This window comes from Triticum urartu, chromosome 2A (genome assembly GCF_056163025.1).
Source record: "Triticum urartu cultivar PI428250 chromosome 2A, HENAU_Tu73, whole genome shotgun sequence".
Classification (NCBI taxonomy): Eukaryota; Viridiplantae; Streptophyta; class Magnoliopsida; order Poales; family Poaceae; genus Triticum; species Triticum urartu.
This window is the reverse complement of record NC_141874.1, coordinates 394486029-394503326: the sequence shown is the minus strand read 5'-3', so window position 1 is coordinate 394503326 and position 17298 is coordinate 394486029.

The window sequence follows — 17298 nt, the reverse complement described above, 5'->3', positions numbered from 1 at the left end:
AAGCATACACCCAGCAAGAAGACATGATCAAGTACCTAACCATGGCAAAAACAATCTCATAGCATGCATGGATCAAGGACAACAACCTCGGCAAAATTGATTAACACGTAAACAATCTGCCAGGAACATTTTATAGCAAAAGTAGAGCACGATTGAGTAATGCTAGGATACTCCATAATTGCAAACAAATACATGGATGGATCGAACATAACAATATCTCAAAATCATCCTTACTAAACATGCTCAAAAGAGGCATGGATCACTCTGTAGCAACATGAATACATGGCATAAAAATAACATCAGGGAAATGACTTAGAAGAATTCTAAGTCCCTGAAATCAGCAACATCACGAGAGCTACTTTGCATGCTTGTGCTAGTCACCACATTGATCACAAAAATACAAGGCATACACCCCTGTAAAGATGGCATGGCATAGCCTAAAACACATGTAGGGCTCAAGTTCATAGGAGGCACACAACAATCATGGCAAAAATGACAAATGCTCAAAATCTGTTAAGAAACAGAAACTAACATTTTATAGCACTCTTACAACAGCATTTTAGGCATCAAGATGGAATCAAACAAGCATGGTGCAATGGAACAAAATGAAGAGTACATCCTAACGAACAATTTATATCTCACACGCGCAAAACGAAGCTACGGATGATGAGATATGATGCGATGAAAAGTGCCTCAAAAAGTTACACACAAAAGGGGGAAAAATCACCTCCGGATCTGGGGTTGACCCGGGCACACAAAACGAGGTGGCAGCGGATCTCGCCGGAGACGACGCCGGACGATGGCCGGAGACGTGGGAGAGGGGCCGGAGCACGAGGTGGCGGAGAGGGGCGCCGGGGCAGCCAGATCCGGCACCAGACGGGAAGGGCGGCGAGGCGGTGCGGCTCGCGCGACGCGGGCGGCGGCCGGCGATGTGGCGGCGGGCGACGCGGACATCGAGGCGGTGGGGCGCCGGCAGGGCGCGGGAGGCGGCGGCGAGGGCGTGCGGCGGCGGCGGCGAGGGCGTGCGGCGGCAGGCGCGGGAGGCCGGGCGGCGCGCGGGCAGGCCGCGAGGGCCCCGCACGGGCCGAGCGGGCCAGCGGCGGCTGGTGGTTGGCGGCGCCACATGGCATCCCCTGGTTCGCTGGGCGGCGGCGGGCGGACTTGTCCGGCGCGGTCTGGACGCGTCCGGCGGCGAGGAGGGAGGTTTGCTAGGGTTTCATCCGCGAATTTCAAGGGGTGCACCTATTTATAGCTAGAGGGAGTTAGGAGAGTCCAAATGAGGTGCGGTTTTCGGCCACGCGATCATGATTGAACGACCGAGAGGATGGAGGGGGTTTGGATGGGGTTTGGGGCACTTTGGAGGGGTGTTGGGCTGCAACACACACGAGGCCTTTACGGTTCCCCGGTTAACCGTTGGGGTATCAAACGAACTCCAAATGACACGAAACTTGACAGGCGGTCTACCGGTAGTATACCAAGGCCACTTGGCAAGTCTCGGTCCACTCCAAGAATGTTTAACACCCGCACACGAAAAGAGGCAAAAGGGGGGCGCCGGAGGACATAGGAGTGTCGGATCGCAAAACGGACAACGGGGAAAATGCTCGGATGCATGAGATGAACATGTATGCAAATGCGATGCACATGATGACATGATATGAGATGCATGGCATGGACAAAATGCAAAACGAAGACAAAACCCAACCACGAGGGAATATCATAACTTAGAGCCAAAAATGGCAAGAGTTTGAATACAAATATGGCAAGTTACATAAGGGGCGTTACATCGCGCCGCCCCTCTTCTTCTTCTCCCTGTCTCTCCCTCCCTGAACCTTCTCTCTCTCTCTCTCTCTCTCTCTCTGTAACAGGGCATGTTGCCTGCAGGCCTCGCCCGGATCCTACCGGAATGGACCTCAGGCGGCCAGATCCGTCCCAGCCTGCCTGGCCTCCTTCCGGATCCGCCAAGTCCGCGGCCGGATCGGGCTTCCACAGTCGCCGCCCGTCGTCGAAGTTCGTCCCGCCTCGTCCTCGTCAGGAGGTCAGGGACGAGTCCCTCCCTTCGTGGGCCGGCCTTGCCCCGGCCCAGCAGCGCCCGACAAGCCTCGCGACCGAACTGGGCCTGGCCCATGGGTGAGGCCACACCCCAGCGCCCCTTCTCTATTTTTTCCCTCCTGTTGGGCCAACTTGTTTCGGCCCGTAGTTGTTTTTTCAGATCTGCGAATTTAGTTATTACCCCAGAGGATGCCATTTTACAGAAAAGTCCCCCTAGTTCATGCATTTAATAACTCTACAACCGTGCATCAGATTTAAACAAACTTTATATGATAAATGACTAGAATTTAATCTAGTTTCATAATATGTCACTTTCATCCATGTTAAAAATGTTTAAACTTGTTGTTTGCTTTTTTTGCTATATTGCCATGCTAAAATGCTTTAATTCATAACTAAATAACCGTAGCTCCAAACTTAACAAACTTTATATGTAAATGGGGTAGAAAAATGCCTAGTTTAACATGGTGCATTCATCTTGTATGTTTAACAAATCTAAAATATGGTTTAGGACAGAATAGTACCAAATCCATAATTTGCATATGGGGATTCTCCCGACTTGTTGGTTGTTGTTCCGGCCTCATTTAAACTTGCCTAGTTAAGTAGTTTTATTATGCTTCACCCCTTGCCATGTTAATCAACATTTAATATTGTTGGGTACATAACCGAGAGAGAACTAAATAAGTCATGTGGTGTTTCGTCAATATGCAACTCGTTGCATATTGAGCTCCACTTAACTTGTAGTTTTGCTTGTGCACTTTGCCATGCCATGCCTCATTAAACCGGACATGCATCATAATTGGTTGTGCATCATGTCATGCTTATGTGATGGTTGTTTACCATGTTGTTTTCTTCTTTTCGGTGTTGCTTCTTCGGGATGGTTCCAATAATGTTGCGTTTGTGAGGATTCGTTTGACTTCGTCCGTTTGTCTTCTTCATGGACTCATTCTTCTTCCTTGCGGGGTCTCAGGCAAGATGATCGTACCCTCGAAATCACTTCTATCTTTGCTTGCTAGTTGTTCGCTCTATCACTATGTCGCGCTACCTACCACTTGTTATATCATGCCTCCCATATTGACATGTCAAGCCTCTAACCCACCATCCTAGCAAACCGTTGTTTGGCTAAGGTACCGCTTTTGCTCAGCCCCTCTTATAGCATTGCTAGTTGCCGGTGAAGCTGAAGTTTGTTCCATGTTGGAACATGGTTATGTTGGGATAACACAATATCTTTTATTTTAATTAATGCATATATATATACTTGGTAAAGGGTGGAAGGCTCCGCCTTATGCCTGATGTTCTGTTCCACTCTTTCCACCCTAGTTTCTGTCATACCGGTGTTATGTTCCTTGGTTTTGCGTTCCTTACGTGGTTGGGTGTTATGGGAACCCCTTGATAGTTCGCTTTGAATAAAACTCCTCCAGCAAGGCCCAACCTTGGTTTTACATTTGCCTAACAACCTAATCCTTTTTCCCTTGGGTTTCTGGAGCCCGAGGGTCATCTTTATTTTAACCCCGCCGGGCTAGTGCTCCTGTGAGTGTTGGTCCAACCTGTCAGCCACCGGTGGCCACTAGGGGAAACTCTGGGTTGGCCTACCTGAAGTTTGGACAATACGGTGTGCCCTGAGAACGAGATATGTGCAGCTCCTATCAGGATTTGTCGGCACATCCGGCGGCTTTGCTGGTCTTGTTTTACCATTATTGAAATGTCTTGTAACCAGGATTCCGAGACTGATCGAGTCTTCCCGGGAGAAGGAATATCCTTCGTTGACCATGAGAGCTTGTGATGGGCTAAGTTGGGACAGCCCTGCAGGGTTTGAACTTTCGAAAGTCATGCCCGCGGTTATGGGCAGATGGGAATTTGTTAATGTCTGGTTGTAGAGATCTTGACACTTAATTAAAATGAATCAACTGCGTGTGTAGCCGTGATGGTCTCTTCTCAGCAGAGTCCGAGAAGTGAACACGGTTCTTGTGTTATGCTTGAACGTAAGTAGTTTCAGGATCACTTCTTGATCACTTCTAGCTTCTCAATCGTGTGTTTCTTCTCTTCTCGCTCTCTTTTGCATATGTTAGCCACCATATATGCTAGTGCTTGCTGCAGCTCCACCTCATTACCCTATCCTACCCATAAGCTTAAATAGTCTTGATCTCGCGGGTGTGAGATTGCTGAGTCCTTGTGACTCACAGATACTCCCAAACAGTTGCAAGTGCTAGTGATACCAGAGCAGATGACGCAACCGAGCTCAAGTGGGAGCTCTAGGAAGATCTTGATCGTTGTTTTGTTTCGTTTCCTGTTGATCAGTAATGGAGCCCAGTTGGGACGATCGGGGATCTAGCATTTGGGGTTGTCTTCTTTTATTTTGGTTCCGTAGTCGGACCTTTGATTGTATTCTGGATGATGTATGTTTAACTTGTATTTGTGTGAAGTGGCGATTGTAAGTGAAAGTGCAACTATCCCTAGGTGGTTTTTGTAATTCCTAACAAGATATAGCTCATTGAGCTAATGCTATTTCAAGATTAATATCTCAGCAAAGCTCAATGATTGGCATGGCATGGATGAGAAAAGTGGACCCCTCAAAATGCTAAGGACAGAGGATTGGCTCAAGCTCAAAGCTCAAGACTCTACATTTACTATTTTAGTCATCCAAGATCACATTGAGTCTATAGGAAAAGCCAATACTATCAAGGAGGGATGAGGTGTTGTTAATGAGGCTCTTGCTCAAAATGCTTAGTAATATGCTCCAAAACCCTCAACTACTTTCTCACATCCACATATGACCTAAATCAAAAGTCAAACTTGGCCCCACCGATTATTTCTATCAGGCGCCACCGAGTTCAGTTGTCATAGCCACTGCCACAAACCCTAGGCAAATCGGTCTCACCGATAGGGATCTCGGTCTCACTGAGATGGGATTGTAATCTCTCTGTTTCCCTTCGTAACATTTCAGTCTTACCGAGATGAGCGATCGGTCCCACCGAGATTGCAATGTAAACTCTCTATTTTCCCTTCGTAACATTTCGGTCTCACCAAAATGAGCGATCGGTCCCACCGAGTTTACCTGACCAACTCTCTGGTTAGCTTATTACCAAAATCGGTCTTACCGAGTTTGTGTAATCACTCTCACCGAGATTACGTTATGCCCTAACCCTAATCATATCGGACCTACCGAGTTGGATGTCGGTCCCACCGAAAACCCTAACGGTCACTAGCTTTGCTGAATCGGTCCGACCGAGTTTATCAATTCGGTCCCACCAAGATTGGCAAGTTGTGTGTAACGGTTAGATTTTGTGTGGAGGCTATATATACCCCTCCACCACCTCTTCATTCGTGGAGAGAGCCATCAGAACAAACCTACACTTCCAACTTTCTTTTTCTAAGAGAGAACCACCTACACTTGTCTTGAGGCCAAGATATTCCATTCTTACCATATGAATCTTGATCTCTAGCCTTCCCCAAGTTGCTTTCCACTCAAATCTTCTTTCCACCAAATCCATATCCTGTGAGAGAGAGTTGAGTGTTGGGGAGACTATCATTTGAAGCACAAAAGCAAGGAGTTCATCATCAACACACCATTTGTTACTTCTTGTAGAGTGGTGTCTCCTAGATTGGCTAGGTGTCACCTAGGAGCCTCCGACAAGATTGTGGAGTTGAACGAAGGAGTTTGTAAGTGCAAGGAGATCGCCTACTTCGTGAAGATCTACCGCTAGTGAGGCAAGTCCTTCGTGGGCGACGGCCATGGTGGGATAGACAAGGTTGCTTCTTCGTGGACCCTTCGTGGGTGGAGCCCTCTGTGGACTCATGCAACCGTTACCCTTCGTGGGTTGAAGTCTCCATCAACGTGGATGTACGATAGCACCACCTATCATCGGAACCACGACAAAAACATCCGTGTCTCCTATTGCGTTTGAATCCTCCAAACCCTTCTCTTTACATTCTTGCAAGTTGCATGCTTTACTTTCCGCTGCTCATATACTCTTTGCATGCTTGCTTGAATTGTGTTAAGATTGCTTGACTTGTCCAAAGTTGCTAAAATCTGCCAAGAACTAAAATTGGGAAAAGGATAAGTTTTTATTTGGTCAAGTAGTCTAATCACCCCCCCTCTAGACATACTTTCGATCCTACAAGTGGTATCAGAGCTTTGGTCTCCATTTGCCTTGATTTTCATAGCTTTTGGAAGTCATAGCCTTGGTTTCACAACCTAGGAGAGTATGGCGTCTAGCAAGGGAAATTACCACTGTAGAGGTCCTTACTTTGATGGTACTAATTTTGCTAGTTGGAAGCATAAGATGAAAATGCATATTCTTGGACCTAACCCCGCCGTATGGGCTATTGTGTGTATTGGCTTGCAAGGTGAATTCTTTGATGGGAGAGAACCGAACCGTGAAGCTACCGCGGAAGAGTTGAAGATGCTGCAATACAATGCTCAAGCTTGTGATATCCTCTTCAACGGATTGTGCCCCGAAGAATTCAACAAAATCAACCGTCTTGAGAATGCAAAGGAAATTTGGGATACTTTGATTGATATGCACGAAGGTGCCGACTCCGTCAAGGAATCCAAGTTGGATGTGCTTCAAAGTCAGCTTGACAAGTTCAAAATGAAGCATGGTGAAGGTGTCGCTGAAATGTACTCTAGGCTTGATCTTATCACAAATGAGATCGCCGGCTTAGGAAGTGAAGACATGACCGACAAATTCATCATCAAGAAGATCCTAAGAGCTTTGGACGGAAAATATGATACTGTATGTACATTGATTCAAATGATGCCCAATTACAAAGATCTCAAGCCAACAGAAGTCATTGGAAGAATTGTTGCGCATGAGATGTCACTCAAGGATAAGGAGGAGCTCCATAACAAGTCAAGTGGTGCTTACAAAGCCTCATGTGAAGCTCCCACATCATCAAGTGAGAAACAAACCTTCAATGAAGAATTGAGCCTAATGGTGAAGAACTTCAACAAGTTCTACAAGAGTAGAAGTAAAGAGAGAAGTTCCAAGTCAAGGTCCTACAATGACAAAAGATCTTCTAGTCGAGAGAGAAATTGCTACAATTGTGGAAGACCCGGACACTATTCCAATGAGTGTACGACACCCTACAAAAGAAGAGAAGATTCTCCAAAAAGAAGAAGTAGAAGAGAAGAATCACCATCAAGAGAGAGAAGGAGTAGAGATGATTGCTATGAACGAAGAATATCCTAGAGAAGCAAAGATTCGGAAATGAAAGACAAGTCATCATGGAGCTACACAAGACGAAGACATCAAGCTCATGTTGGTGAATGGGTATCCGGCTCCGACTCCGACAATCACTCCGAGAGAAGCTATCACTCCGACTCCGAATATACTCAAGATAAAGGTGTTGCCGGTCTAGCACTTGTGTCAACCAACTGCTACGACATATTTGATTCACCAAATGAAGGACTTGGAAGATGCTTCTTGGCTAAAGGCCCAAAGGTATCACACCCCGAGTATGTTGCACTACTAGGAAAAGGGTTATAGATAATATGGACACTAATGGCGCACCATGTATGTGGTGTGCCATTGTGACGCCCCCGATTTGACCGTACACAAATCATGCACGCAAATGTGTATGATCAAGATCAAGGACTCACGGGAAGATATCACAACACAACTCTACACATAAAATAAGTCATACAAGCATCATATTATAAGCCAGAGGGCTCGAATACAAGAGCTCGATCATAGACGAGTCAGCGGAAGCAACAATATCTGAGTACAGACATAAGTTAAACAAGTTTGCCTTAAGAAGGCTAGCACAAACTGGGATACAGATCGAAAGAGGCGCAGGCCTCCTGCCTGGGATCCTCCTAACTACTCCTGGTCATCGTCAGTGGGCAGCACGTAGTAGTAGGCACCTCCGGTGTAGTAGGAGTCGTCGTCGACGGTGGCGTCTGGATCCTGGGCTCCAACATCTGGTTGCGACAACCAGGTAGAAGGGATAGGGGGAAAAGAGGGAGAAAGCAACCGTGACTACTCATCCAAAATACTCGCAAGCAAGGAGCTACACTACATATGCATGGGTAAATGTGTAAAGGGCCATATCGGTGGACTGAACTGCAGAAAGCCAGAATAAGAGGAGGATAGCTAATCCTGTCGAAGACTACGCTTCTGGCCACCTCCATCTTGCAGCATGTAGAAGAGAGTAGACTGAAGTCCTCCAAGTAGCATCACATAGCATAACCCTAACCGATGATCCTCCCCTTGTCGTCCTGTGAGAGAGCGATCACCAGTTGTATCTGGCACTTGGAAGGGTGTGTTTTATTAAGTATCCGGTTTTAGTTGTCATAAGGTCAAGGTACAACTCCAAGTCATCCTGTTACCGAAGATCACGGCTATTCAAATAGTTTAACTTCCCTGCAGGGGTGCACCACATAACCCAACACGCTCGATCCCATTTGGCCAGACACATTTTTCTAGGTCATGCCCGGCCTCGGAAGATCAACACGGCGCAGCCCTACCTAGGCACAACAGAGAGGTCAGCACGCCGGTCTAAATCCTATGGCGCCGGGGTCTGGGCCCATCGCCCTTTGCACACCTGCACGTTGCGAACGCGGCCGGAAGCAGAACTAGCCCCCTTAATACAAGAGCAGGCTTACGGTCCAATCCTGCGCGCGCCACTCAGTTGCTGACGTCATGAAGGCTTCGGCTGATACCACGACGTCGAGTGCCCATAACTGTCCCCGCGTAGATGGTTAGTGCGTATAGGCCAGTGGCCAGACTCAGATCAAATACCAAGATCTCGTTAAACGTGTTATCTTGAAATAACCGCGAACGCCGACCAGGGCCAGGCCAACCTCTCTCCTAGGCGGTCTCAACCTGCCCTGTCGCTTCGCCACAAAGATCCACTCGCGGGTACTCCTACGAGCCGACCCGTCTTTTAGTCATCACATGTATCATGTATAAAGTATATAGTATATACCCGTGATCACCTCCCGAGTGATCACGACCCGATAGTATAGCATGGCAGACGGACAAGAATGTAGGGCTATTGATGATAAACAAGCATCCTATACTAAGCATTAGGATTGCAGGTAAAGGTAACAACAGTAGTAGCAAGGACATGCTATGCATCAGGATAGGATTAACGGAAAGCAGTAACATGCTACACTACTCTAATGCAAGAAGTATAGAGAGTGGAGTAGGCGATATCTGGTGATCAAGGGGGGGGGGCTTGCCTGGTTGCTCTGGCAAGAAGGAGGGGTCATCTCCGATGTAGTCGAACACACAGACATCGGCAGCGGTCTCTGAGTCTACCGGAAAGGAGTAACGAAGGGGGAACACAATAAATAACAAAGCAATCAAATGCAACACAAAGCAAGACGTGGGAATACGTTGTGCTAGGGGTGACCTAACATAGGGATTGGCGATACCGACGAAGGGGGGAAACATTCGGGAAAGTATTCCCAGTGTTTTGCATTTTCGAGCAGATGAACCGGAGGGGGAAAGTTGCGAGTTTGATAGGTTAGGGCTGCGTGGCGGACGAACGGGCTGCGTATCCGGGTTCGTCTCGTCGTTCTGAGCAACTTTCATGTACAAAGTTTTTCCATCTGAGTTACGGTTTATTTTATATTAATTTTTAAAGTTGTAAATCATTTTCTAAATTTATTATTAATTCGAATTAAAAGGGGAAATTGCTATGTGCACCCAGCAGAGTGCACAATGTGGGGCCACCGGAGGCTGACAGTGGGTCCAGGGGTCCCTGTGTCATTCACACATATCTTGCATTTTCTTTTTAAGTGGATATTTAGAGGGGGGGGGGGTCCACCTGTCATTTGCACTATACCTAACCACTGATTAGACTAACTAGTAGGAGTACTAGTTAGCTAACGGAGAGTCGACCGGCCACCACACACAGAACACACACGTACACACAATGCCAGGGTTAAGAAAAGATAGCATTTTGTGATTTTTGTAGGACTTAAACCATGCATCAAATGAATTTGGTCCAGTGGAGTAATATGAAGTTTGTCAAGTGTACATTCTGCTCATATTTATTTTTGGCCTGTTAGTAGTTGTTTAACCGGAGTTTAGGGGCTGCCGAGGGGGTTACTCGATGTAATATTCGCAAAGCTAGCTAGCATAGCTACAGTACTAGCAGTAGTAAAGCAGAGCATTGGCAGTGGCGTGGCGCGAGCGATGCAGTGCACGAACGCAGGCAGGCGCAAGGGAAGGCGTTGGGCGGCACGAGCAGAGGCAGGCGCTGTTGTGGTGCGCGCGTGGCAGGCGAGCGGGGCAGCAGGTACGGGACCGCGGCGGCGCGGCATAAGGAGCAGCTGCAGCGCTGCAAGAGCAGCAGTAGGGGACGCGGGCGTGCAGGTTACAGGGGGGCTACGGCTGCGGTGAGCCTGAGCTCGGGTGGCGGAGCAGCCGGGCGGAGCTCGCGCGGCTGGGCGCGCGTGAGGCGTAGTCAGGGCGGCGAGCGTGCGCAGGCGGGTGGCACAGCGGGCAGCGGCAAGCAGCAGGAAGAACGGCGAGGCGACGGGCGGGCGCGTGGCCAAGGAGGGTGTGGTGCGGGGCGCGGCCCGACGCGAGGTGACCGCGACGCGCGCGGAGGCAGGACGCGGACGGCCGTGACGACAGTGAGCATGGCGGCGGCGAGTTTCTGCCACGGTGGATCGAGAGACGGAGTACGCGAACGAGCACGGAGAGAGGGGGAATGGAAGAGAGGCTCACCGCGAGCCCGTAGTTGTGCGAAGCGTGCTCGAGGGAGGCTCGGTGTGGCCGGAATTCGATGGCGGCGGCGACTCCTCGAGGTTGAAGACGACCTCGTCCTGCACGAAGGAGAGGCGCCCGGCTCGAGCCCGTTGGCGCAGGCGACGTAGGGGAGCAGGACGTAACTGGCGGGAACTGCGGATGGATGCGGGGGCATCGGTGGCCGTGGTGGAGCGCGGTGGCTGACGACGATGGCTGCGGGTGCGGACGGATCTGAGCGAGGGAGACGAGGGAGAGAGTGGGGGAGGAGCGAGTGGCGGATGCGGGAGAAATATTTGGGGGGGGGGCTCGGTGGAGGCCTTAACCTCTCCGAGCGTCGCCGACGAGGTGGTCGGGAGCAGCCATGCCCCTGTTAGCGACCTGAGACCGATGAACATGGAGGTGGGGAGAGCGACCGGGGGCTTCGTGCCCAGTTGGGCCGGCCCAGGGGAGGGGGTTTTTCTTTTGTATTAGCTATTTTGTTGTTTTTCTTTTTTACAGTTTTAGTTTTCTTTTATTTTGAATAGAAAATAGCTTTATAAAATATAGGAAGAGCACCTAAATCGGTTTTACTAATTATACCACTACCACATTTAGTTTCAGGTTCAAATAAAATAGTCTAGTATTTTTGTAATTTAATAAGCATTTAATAATTATTTTTAGCCATTGTTATATTCACAAGAGCATTAAAATTCTTTACAAAAGTGTTGGATCACCACCATAATTAGTTATGGAATATTTGCCACACTTTGAACAATTTATTTTGCGTGTTTGAGAAATTTGAATTATGGGCTTTAATTTGAATTTGAATTTTAATTGTGATTTGGATCAACTGAGGATTAGCAACAGTAAGAGTGGTGACGTGGCACCATTAAATTGGGATTATTGTAGCTTGATTATCCGGGCGTCACAGCCATTGCTATATAGCAATGACGCACCACATACAGGTGTGCCATTTGTAATATATTACTAATGACGCACCTGGTGTGTGGTGCGCCATTAGTAGTTTTGAAAAAAAATGTTACTAATGGCGCACCATGGGATAGTGCGCCATTACTAGTTGACATAGTAATGGCGCACCACACCCACCGTGTGCCATTAGTAGTTTAAAAAAAAGTTTGTTAGTAATGGCGCACCAGTGGACAGTGCGCTTTTTCAAGAAAAATCAATTTTTTTATTTTTTTTCAAAACTAGTAATGGCGCACCGTGGGTGTGGTGCGCCATTACTAGTTTAACTAGTAATGGCGCAGCACTCCCACGGTGCGCCATTACTAACTTGGCCCAAAAATTCCACCGAATGAACCCCCCCTCCATGGACCGCCTTTTCAGTTTAAAAAAATAAAAGAAAATGATGGAAATGTAAAAAAAATAAGTTTCCCATGTGATATGTGGTCTACTTGTTGGGAAAATTTACAAATATGAATTTTGACTTTATTTGCAAAATCTCTCTGGAATTTGTAAAATGGGCATAACTTTTGCATACGAACTCGGATTAAAAAGTTTTTTATATGAAAAATCATCTACTCGAAAAGTTACATCCGAATTTAACGGGGAACCCCGTTAAACATTTTCAAAATCCCCAAAAACTTAACAGAAAAAAGTTACGGGGCTTTTAAGATCTAGAGGGAAAAAATGGAAAAAATTTCAACCTTACTAGTGGCGCACCGTTTGCTAGGTGCGCCACTAGTAACAGGAAAAAAATTGGTTTCGAAAAAAATCGATTTTTTTTCCAAAATATGATACGTAATATGACCGGGAAGTTTGAAATATTTTTTCAAAATTTCATCATACTCATGAACATGAATAAAGTCCTAGACATCAACAAGGTTTAATAGGTTTGATATGATAGATATATCAACAAGTGCCTGTGAAGTGAGCTGGTGCTGTGGTTGGATAGACTGCGAAGTTAAGCATGCTCGGGCTGGAGTAGTGTGAGGATGGGTGACCTTTTGGGAGGTTTGACCATAGAGTGCGATTTGACTTGAGATTAAACATATTGACCCGAGATTAAGCCATATTGACCTGAGATTAAGAAAAAATGAAAAAAAAATTCAAAAAAATTTAAAATAAATTTAAACAAAATTTCTGAAAAAAATAAAAAAATGTTACTAATGGCGCACCTGTGGGATACTAATGGCGCACCTGGCGCCATTAGTAAAAAATACTAATGGCGTGGTACTAGTGGTGCACCTGTATTGCGCCATTAGTAGCGAAAACAGGTGCGCCACTAGTAGGCCTTTTCCTAGTAGTGTTGATTTCAATAGTGATGAAGATGACTTGTTAGGTGATGATGATTTACTTGTTGACAACTCTAGTGATGAATACTATGATGAAACATCAATTAATCATGCTAATCAAGATAAAACGAATGACAATGATAAGGAGAAGATTGAGTGTCTAACTAAAGACCTAAACACTCTTAAGTGAGCTCATGAAACTATCTTAGGAGATCATCAAGAACTTTTAAGGACTCATGAGAAATTATGTTTTGAAAAGCTCAACCTTGAGCAAGAGCATGCGTTCTTAAAGGAAATCAATGATGATCTTCGCAAGAAAAGTTCTTCTTACATTGCCAAGCGTTTACTCTTATCCACTTACATGCCTCCTGTCAAGTCTAGTAACAAGAACAAGAAAGATTCTTCCTCTAGTAGTAACAATAATCATGCTAAATCTAATGTTGTTGCTTCTAGTAGTTCTCTTGATTTCACTAATGATTCTCTTAGCCAAGTTACACTTGATCAAGAAAATAGCTTATTGAAGGGAATTATAGAGAAATGTGTTTACAAGAGCCTTGCCGGGAGTAAGCAATTCAAGGAAATTGTACGCAAGCAAGGAAGGCACCGGAAGAACCAAGGTGTTGGTTTTGAACGAAAGTTTAATGCCAATGGAGTCGAGTGGGAAGATCAATACCCCAATATGAAGTTTGTTCCTCAACAAGAGAAGTATGATCCTACTTCCTTCAAAGGGACACAAGCTCAAGATGATCTTCCACCACAAGACCACAAGCAAAAAGGCAAGGATAAGCTTCAAGAGGAAATTGATGCATTTGAAGAAGCACCCAAGGCCTTGGTCAAGTGGGTTCCCAAGACTACATCAAGTTCTACTTCATCAAGTACGACTACAACTCCAAGGATTCCCATCAAGATGATGTGGATCCCGAAGAACAAGAACTAGAGAGTTCTTGAGGGTGACTCTGCCAACATACTTCACTCTTATCATTTTGGCAAGAACAAGTGCAATCAACTTCCACATCTTGCACTAGTTCAAGGAGTCACAAACCCTCTTGTTGGTAAGACAAGGGAGAAGGTAACCTAATGCTTTCATAGACCATTGAGCTAATGCTATTTCAAGATTAATATAGCTCATTGGTAATTCCTAACAACATATAGCTCATTGAGCTAATGCTATTTCAAGATTAATATCTCAGGAAAGCTCAATGATTGGCATGGCATGGATGAGAAAAGTGGACCCCTCAAAATGCTAAGGACAAAGGATTGGCTCAAGCTCAAAGCTCAAGACTCTACATTTTCTATTTTAGTGATCCAAGATCACATTGAGTCTATAAGAAAAGCCGATACTATCAAGGAGGGATGAGGTGTTGTTAATGAGGCTCTTGCTCAAAATGCTTAGTAATATGCTCCAAAACCCTCAACTACTTTCTCACATCCACGACCTAAACCAAAAGTCAAACTCGGCCCCACCGATTCTTTCTATCCGGCGCCACCGAGTTCAGTTGTCATAGCCACTGCCACAAACCCTAGGCAAATCGGTCTCACCGATAGGGATATCGGTCTCACCGAGATGGGATTGTAATCTCTCTGTTTCCCGTCGTAACATTTCGGTCTTACCAAGATGAGCGATCGGTCCCACCGAGATTGCAATGTAAACTCTCTGTTTTCCCTTCGTAATGTTTCGGTCTCACCGAAATGAGCGATCGGTCCCACCGAGTTTACCTGACCGACTCTCTGGTTAGCTTATTACCAAAATCGGTCTCACCAAAATTATGTTATGCCTTAACCCTAATCATATCGGTCCTACCGAGTTGCATGTCGGTCCCACTGAAAACCCTAACGGTCACTAGCTTTGCTGAATCGGTCCGATCGAGTTTATCAATTCGGTCCCACCGAGATTGGCAAGTTGTGTGTAACAGTTAGATTTTTTGTGGAGGCTATATATACCCCTCCACCACCTCTTCATTCGTGGAGAGAGCCATCAGAACAAACCTACACTTCCAACTTGATTTTTCTGAGAGAGAACCACCTACACTTGTGTTGAGGCCAAGATATTCCATTCTTACCATATGATTCTTGATCTCTAGCCTTCCCCAAGTTGCTTTCCACTAAAATCTTCTTTCCACCAAATCCATATCCTGTGAGAGAGAGTTGAGTGTTGGGGAGACTATCATTTGAAGCACAAGAGCAAGGAGTTCATCATCAACACATTGTTTGTTACTTCTTGGAGAGTGGTTTCTCCTAGATTGGCTAGGTGTCACTTGGGAGCCTCCGACAAGATTGTGGAGTTGAACCAAGGAGTTTGTAAGGGCAAGGAGATCGCCTACTTCATGAAGATCTACCGCTAGTGAGGCAAGTCCTTCGTGGGCGACGGCCATGGTGGGATAGACAAAGTTGCTTCTTCGTGGACCCTTCGTGGGTGGAGCCCTCCGTGGACTCGCGCAACCGTTACCCTTTATGGGTTGAAGTCTCCATCAACATGGATGTACGAGAGCACCACCTATCGGAACCACGACAAAAACATCCGCGTCTCCTATTGCGTTTGAATCCTCCAAACCCTTCCCTTTACATTCTTGCAAGTTGCATGCTTTACTTTCCGCTGCTCATATACTCTTTGCATGCTTGCTTGAATTGTGTTAAGATTGCTTGACTTTTCCAAAGTTGCTAAAATCTGCCAAGAACTAAACTTGGGAAAAGGATAAGTTTTTATTTGGTCAAGTAGTCTAATCACCCCCCTCTAGACATACTTTCGATCCTACAGTAAGCCAACTCTTTATCCCTTTCTTATTCAGTACATTGGATTGTGTGAAGATTACCCCTCTTGCGACCAAACTACCATGCGGCTATGCCTCTAAGTCGTGCCCCGACACGTGGGAGATATAGCCGCATTGTGGGTGTTACACTTTGCATCTTTTAGCTTCAATATTATGAATATGTGTATCTCTAAGATCGAGATTCAATAAACCATTTATTTTAAGTGTATGACCATAGAAGGTTTTATTTATGTAAACAGAACAACAATTATTCTTTGAGTTAAATGAATGACTGTATTGCAATAAACATGATCCAATCATATTATGCTCAACGCAAACACCAAATAACATTTATTTAGGTTCAAAATTGTTCCTGAAGGTAGAGGGAGTATGCGATGGTGATCTTATCAACCTTGGAATCTCTTCCAACACACATTGTCACTTTTCCCTCAACTAGTCTCTATTCATTTTGTAACTCCTGTTTCGAGTTACTAATCTTAGCAACTGAATCATTATCAAATACCTAGGGGTTACTATGAACACTAGTAAAGTACACATAAATAATCTGTATATCAAATATACCTTTGTTCACTTTGCCATCCTTCTTATCCGCCAAGTATTTGGGGTAGTTTCGCTTCGAGTGACCATTTCCTTTGCAGTAGAAGCACTTAGTTTTAGGCTTGGGTCTAGCTTTGGGCTTCTTCATGGGAGTGGCAACTTGCTTGCCATTCTTCTTGAAGTTCCCTTTCTTTCCCTTGCCCTTTTACTTGAAACTAGTTGTCTTGTCATCCATCAATACTTGATGCTTTTCTTGATTTCTACCTTCGCTGATTTCAGCATCGCGAAGAGCTTGGGAATCGTTTTTGTCATCCCTTACATATTATAGTTCATCACGAAGTTCCAGTAACTTGGTGATAGTGACTAGATAACTCTGTCAGTCACTATCTTATCTGGAAGATTTACTCCCACTTGATTCAAGTGATTTTAGTACTCAGACATTCTGAGCACATGCTCACTAGCTGAGCTATTCTCCTCCATCTTGTAGGCAAAGTACTTATCTGAGGTCTCATACCTCTCGACTTGGGCATGAGTCTGAAATACTAATTTCAGCTCTTGGAACATCTTATATGCTCCATGGCGTTCAAAATGTTTTGGAATTCCCGGTTCTAAGCCGTAAAGCATGGTGCACTAAACTATCAAGTAGTCATCATACCGAGCTTGCCAAAAGTTCATAACATCTGTATCTGCTCCTGCAATAGGTCCGTCACCTAGCCGTGCATCAAGGACATAATTCTTCTATGCAGCAATGAGGATAATCCTCAGATCATGGAGCTAGTACGCATCATTGCTACTAACATCTTTCAACATAGTTTTCTCTAGGAACATATCATAAATAAAATGGGGAAGCTATATGCGAGCAATTGTTCTACAACATACATATGCAAATACTATCAGGATTAAGTTCATGATAAATTAAAGTTCAATTAATCATATTACTTAAGAACTCCCACTTAGGTAGACATCCCTCTAATCATCTAAGTGATCACGTGATCCATATCAACTAAA